Consider the following 6,851-nt stretch of genomic DNA (forward strand, 5'->3'; position numbering starts at 1 on the left):
ACAGTAGAAGTATGTATCCTTTAAAACAGTAGAAGTATGCATCCTCTATAAGAGCAGAAGTATATATCCTCTATAACAATAGAAGTATGTATCCTTTTATAACAGTAGAAGTATGTATCCTTTATAACAGTAGAAGTATGTATCCTTTATAACAGTAGAAGTATGTATCCTTTATAACAGTAGAAGTATGTATCCTCTGTAACAGTAGAAGTATGTATCCTCTATAACAGTAGAAGTATGTATCCTTTATAACAGTAGAAGTATGCATCCTCTATAAGAGTAGAAGTATGTATCTTCTATAACACTAGAAGCATGCATCCTCTGTAACAGTAGAAGTATGCATCCTCTATAAGAGCAGAAGTATATATCCTCTATAACAATAGAAGTATGTATCCTTTATAACAGTAAAAGCATATATAACAAGTAGAAGTAGAAGTGCAGTAGTCCATCCCAGACTAAAGGAGTAAAGCTAATGTTCTGACACCTCCTCTGTTCATTACCGGAGCTCTCAGGGGGACTCGTGTTGACTTAACATGGTCCAGAATGAGCTGTTCCACTGGACCTCCCCTCACCGCCAAACCCACTTCCGCTGTGCTGTGTCGGGAGAGCGGCCCCAGCCTCATTTGAGTCTTATTTTAGAATAGTAAATTAAACTAGTTTGTACGGCCTGGCTCAGATTCTGTTTGGACACGTTACACAGGTTCACGTGGAGTTCAGGCGTCTCCATTATCACATTTACAGAAACAATCACAATGAGCAACAATGTCAAGTTTGTGTAAAGGTTATGCGGCTTTAATTTGCAGATTTTTGGGATTTTGCGTTTTTTAATAATTAGTTGCAATATTTAACACTTTATGTACCAGAGAATAATTATTTTAGGATGCCAAAAACTCACCCAAGTATCTGTTTTCCAAGAGTTTGTGTCTTGCGCCTCTGTGTCCATCTCTGCTCCTGATGCTCTCTTTTATTGGCTGTTGCCGTGGTGATTTTTTGTGTTTACGAATTTACGGTACGAGAGAGCAGCTCAGAGTCGCTCCACCACACACGAGGAGCGCTGCAAAGTCAGGTCACTTGGGGAGAAGCAAGTCGAGTCCTAAATCTGGCAAAAGATCTTGTAGTGTGTGGCGAGCTTTAGTGTGATTATAAGTTATTGTGCGTTAATTTTGACCAAAAATGCTATACCAAAATAAAGTAAATGTTGGTGCAGATATGATATGAACTATGTAACTTTCCTGGCCTGTCTCCATTTTGTTGTTTTAACTTGAATTTGTGGCATTAAGCATAACCATTTTGCATTTATTCAATTACGGGTGTATTTATTGCTCAAAAATACCCTACAAAACTGCATCCTTACTGACATCCTTAGAGCGTGGTCGCCTCTCAGAAGATCTGGCTTGTAACTTGACCTGTTTTCACCATTTGCTTGTCTCCATGGAGAGAGATATGCCTGTGCTTGGTGTCTTCTCCCTGTGAGATGTGCCTGTTTACACGAGAACGCTTGCGGGTAAAAACGTCAAAATATTTTACCGGAACTGCCTTTTGTTTAGTTGGTGACGGCGTTTTTACTGTTTTAAACACAAAAATCTGAAACCACCCTCCAAGACGCAAAACTCTGGTCGGATCTGCACATGTCGAGTACGTGTTTACGTCACATACATCACCACCGAGCCGCCTGGCATGCATACTGATCGTGCATACGGTGATGCAAATGTATGTGGAATTCGCAGATTTCCTCCTGAAAACGCTTGTTTTAAACATGGAATAAAAAGTGAAGAAGCGATTCCACTGTTGCATCTTCTGTTCAGACCATCATCATATAAATATCGTGATATCGTATCGTCAAAGTTCTCACAATAATATCGTGGACCATCACAATATATCGAATTACAAGTCTCTTTGCTTAAATTAAGAGTTATGGTGCAGCAATAGCTTAAAAAAACAGAGGGAACTACATAGACCATGATCCTTTGCTCTATTTCAGTGTAGACTACAAGAAGAAATAACAGTTCTAAACACTTGTAAGTCTTAGTTCTTTGGATTAAGTCTTGTCAAGGCATTTTAAGAGGAAAAAGTAGCGTATTAACAGTTTTAGCTGTATAGCCTTCACAAAATATCGCAATAAATATCGTACCATGAGATGTAAATCGTGAAAATATCGTTCCTAGAGATTTCTATATTGTTACATCCCTAATCTTGAGCCTCCCCACCATATCGTGAGCTTTCCCACGATATCACAATAAATATCGTACCGTGAGGTTCATACTGTGACAATATCGTATCGTGACACTTGGATATCGTTACACCCCTACTAACCACTCTGCCAGACTGCCCCCTACTGTCCGTGGTGCATACTAAATATTGCCAACAATTTAACACGCTTTTTGGTAAAGATACACACAGTGACTCAGTTAACCAGCTAAGAGATCCCCTCGACTGAGACTGAATCCTTTCATTGTGTTGTGGGGAGGAACATGTCAACCTCCTCGCCTCCACATTCCAACAGTGTATTTCATCGTTTACACTGGGCTGCTAACTTGGCCAGGTCTCTACTGAAAAAGAGAAGCTGAATCTCAATGGGACTTCTTTGTTAAATAAAGCTAGAATAAATAAATATTTCTGTTTAGATTGTGGATGTCCAAGCCAGTTTTGCTCAAATACTAATTAAGATATACAAAATCCCCTCTGTATATTTTTAGTATCTAATATGTCAACAAAAAAGAAGAAAGACGCTGAAACTTGGCTCTTGTCATGTTTCTGTTTTGAATGTCCCAGAAGTTGTACAGAAGAATTTTCAAAGTGATATGGAAAGGTCACACTTCACTGTGATTGGTTAAATCCAGCTGTCACTCACTCAGAGTCATGAAAAATTCGTCCAATAAGAGAAGCAGTGAGACAAAGTGGCTGTGTGTGTCTCATAGACCTGCGTTTCCCAAACTTTTTTTTTCTAGGGACCCATACTGTAAGAGTCACAAACCTTCGCAACCCAAGTCAATAGACATTATTCATAAATCACAAAATAAAGGTGGATTTGACCGTTATTGAACATCAACAAGGATATTTTATTGTTGACTGAGTGATCGTGTCTCACTGAACAATTATTATTACTTTATTAAGTTTTAAACAATGAAAAACAGTAATTGAAACAGAAATATAAAGGTATGCGTAAGTATTAAATGTAGTTGTGTATATTGCAGACCTACATGTAGATCGAGACAAGGCGACCCCAAAAAAATCTCTTGCAACCCACCTGAGGATTGTGACCCAGTCTTTGCGAAACACTGGCATAGACTGTATAAAGAAACAGACTAAGTGACCCACAGCGTTCAGCTCAAAAGAAGCTCGCGATGCCAACGATTATAGGAGCAAATTTGTTGCCAGGCTCTATATTATGAATAGGAATATTTACCGGACAAAAGAGCAAAAAAAAAAAAAAAAAGGATTATGTAGAGTGGGTTAATATGAACATTTTAAAACCAAAATGACAAGGCTCTCAGCAGCAGTTACAGAGAGAAGGACGACAATATTCCAATGGGAGCCAGGGTCAGAAGGAGCCTGAAGCTTCCACACTTGCACAACTTCCTATTTGGAATGCGGCGACCAGTGTGTTAGCTATGTCCATTTATATATATTTATACACTTTGAATGTAGAACTTGAAGAGAAAATGAGTAACAATCGCAGATCGTCACAGGGATCAGATCGTGATTCAGTCACCATAAACGTTTGTCTGTAGGGTTAGATTCTTGGACTGACTATAAACTAAAACACAATTATAGACAGAACTCAAGTCATTTCAACTCAAGAGGTCTGGAATTGTGTTTTGTTTCATTCACACATGTTTGAGTATTAGTCTGTCTGCATCTCCAAAGCTCAAACTCCATTTCGTTCGGTAGAGGTTGGAAATTCCAGGGCTGAAATGATCCAACGTGTATAAAGTTTAAAAACACAGTGGAGCAAACTTGCAGACTTGTATGAGGGAGATGCATGGGAATCATTTGGAAAAAACTGACACTTGAATATAACCTGCCAAAAAACTATTTATGGAAGTATCTGCAACTTCAAATTCTACTCAGGACAGTTATTGGAAAAGACTCTTCGCCTCAACAGTCAACTCTTCTATCATAAATAATAAAAAAATGTGATTGGGACATGAGGCATCATTTTATTACAATCAGATTTTTCAAAATAGACATCCGATGTTCTACTCGTCTCGTCAATATTAATCTGACAGATGATGACTGGAATAAAATATGTTAAAACACAAATAAAGTGTCTAGAAATGTGAAAATCAAGCTAATTCATTTTAAAATCCTGAATCGCTTCTACAAGACTCGATCACGGTTATTTAGACTCAAGCTTATAGACTCAGAAAACTGCTGGAAATGTCAAGCCAAAGGAACTCTTGACGCTCCTCCTCTGAGAATGTCCTTTGATACAAAACTATTCGAGGAAGATTCATGGGTGTATAAAAAAACATCAACGAAAACACTTTTGAATTCAGAGCTCAGTTTTATGTTCTGAGTAGAGGTGTAAGGATATCCAAGACTCACGCTACGATATCGTCACGGTATGAACCTCACGGTAAGATATTTCTTGCGATATCGTGGGAAAGCTCACGATATGATGGGGAGGCTCACGATTAGAGATGTAACAATATCTAAATCTCTCTGTACAATATTTTCACGATATACATCTCGCGGTACGATATTTATTGCGATATTTTGTGGAGGCGAAACAAAACTGTCAATCTGCTACTTTTTCCTCTTAAAATGCCTTGACAAGACTTAATCCAAAGAACTAAGACTTAAAAGTGCTTAGAACTGTTATTTCCTCTTGTAGTCTGCACTGAAATGGAGCAAAGGATCATGGTCTTTGTAGTTCCCTCAGTCTTTTTGTAGCTATTGCTGCACCATAACTCTTAATTTAAGCAAAGAGACTTGTGATTCGATATATTGTGATGGTCCACGATATTATTGTGAGAACTTTGATGATACGATATCACGATGTTTCGATTATTGTTACATCCCTAGTTCTGAGTGATCCAAAAATGACCACTAGATGTCCTTCATCAGAGTTGATTCAAAGTAGATTGGAAAACAAATAATAATGAGACAGTGGAAGGACTAAAGTCGCCTCTTGTGAACAGATGTCATTTAATATGTCAGATCGAATCTTAGCCTTCAAAAACAAATGGAAAGCCTACTTGAATTAGCGTATTTTCCGGGCTATTGGGCACAATCTTAAGCCTCCAACCCCATCAAAAAACGACTGCGTGCCCTGCAATCCAGAGCGCCCTATACATGAATCCACTCGGGTGTCCCAGCACGACTTCAGTAAACTACAAAGCCGCACCACCCGCTTCGCACGCAAACACACACGGAGCAGACAGCGACCGCACTGCGAAAAACACCCGCAGCCACACTCATCACTCCACGCCGACGAGGAACGGAACGGAGGAGCGAACCGAAAAAGCGAGTGCAATGTGCCACTTCTAGCCACAACTGAACAACTGAGTCACTGCGAACACGCCGACAATCCAGCGGACCCAGACTGACCCATCCAACTGTTGTGTTTCCTTATAAACGGTGCCGTTTATTTGTGAAAAAAGTTCGAAAATAGACCATTTAATGACAGTGCGCCTTATAATCCAGAGCGCCTAATAGCCCGGAAAATACGTTACGTTAAGTGTGACATTGGTGGAGAAACTTAAACTGTATGAAGTGTGGAATAATTGCAAGGCAAAATGTAAAGGATTTCAGCGGTTTTCTATTATGGAAAACAAAACAAAACTGTATTACCACAAGATGGATCAGAGTAGTTTTCTTTTGATAGAAGAACTCAACCTAAATATGCAGGGTTTGTGTGTTAAACATTTGTGAATGAAAACACAACTGCGGGTCTGTTTTTTACGAGGAAACAACATTATAACATAGATATATGGGCTTTTAACTTATACTTATATTTCAGATCACACACTAAACATGCTCCCTGCGCTTGTAATGTTGCCATGTCCAGCCCTGGAGCCGGACTTTGCTCTTATTTTCCTCCGTTGTCCGTTTGGCGTTTACCAGACCCTCGTGTCCACTCACTCTCCTCTGGCCGTCCATATGCACCAGTGCTGTTTTCAGATGGTGTTTGCGAGCTCTGCCTCTCCCACATCTTTAAATGGGTCCCTCGGGTGCTCTGCTGTTGTTTCCATTATTCATCTGAAAAAAACGCGGCTCCGTGCAGTGGAGAGAGGGGCCGGCCGAGGCTGGAGGGGCCACAAACATTTTGGTCAGAAGAATGGATGAAGACGGGAGTATGCAAAGTGTGGTTGTATACCCCGGGAGCATGTGATCGGGGAGGCAGGGGAGCAGGGGGTGGTCCTGTCAGATTTGCAGAGCGAGGGGGCTACGAAAGAGTGGAAAAAATACGTAGTTTGCATATTTTTAAAGATCCTGTTTTATGTTAAATTGACTCTTTTGAGCTTTAAGCCTGGTTAGAATCTTGTTACCTCATCAAAAACATGCATGGAGTTGTGTTTTGTTTCATTCACACATGTTTGATTCATCCTTTATGATTAGTCTGTCTCCAACTCCAAACCTCTAAATGCTCTGTTCCATCATGAAGCAGTAGTTAACAACAACTTTTTACCTTTTGTTCAGTAGAGATTGGCAATTCCAGGCCTGAAAACATCTGAATGATTCTAGTGAAATGTATGGAGTTTAAAAACAGATTGGAGCACTTTCTGTGTTACCACATGACATCACAAGGTGGAACAGAGTGTTTTCTATTTGAAAGAAATCAGCCTAAACAAGCAGGATTTGTGAGTTAAACATGTGAATAAAACAACATTAGATCAGACATGTCA

The sequence above is a fragment of the Boleophthalmus pectinirostris genome, unplaced genomic scaffold, assembly GCF_026225935.1.
Source record: "Boleophthalmus pectinirostris isolate CB_2022bp ecotype Guang Dong unplaced genomic scaffold, ASM2622593v1 HiC_scaffold_1, whole genome shotgun sequence".
In the NCBI taxonomy this organism is placed as follows: domain Eukaryota; kingdom Metazoa; phylum Chordata; class Actinopteri; order Gobiiformes; family Gobiidae; genus Boleophthalmus; species Boleophthalmus pectinirostris.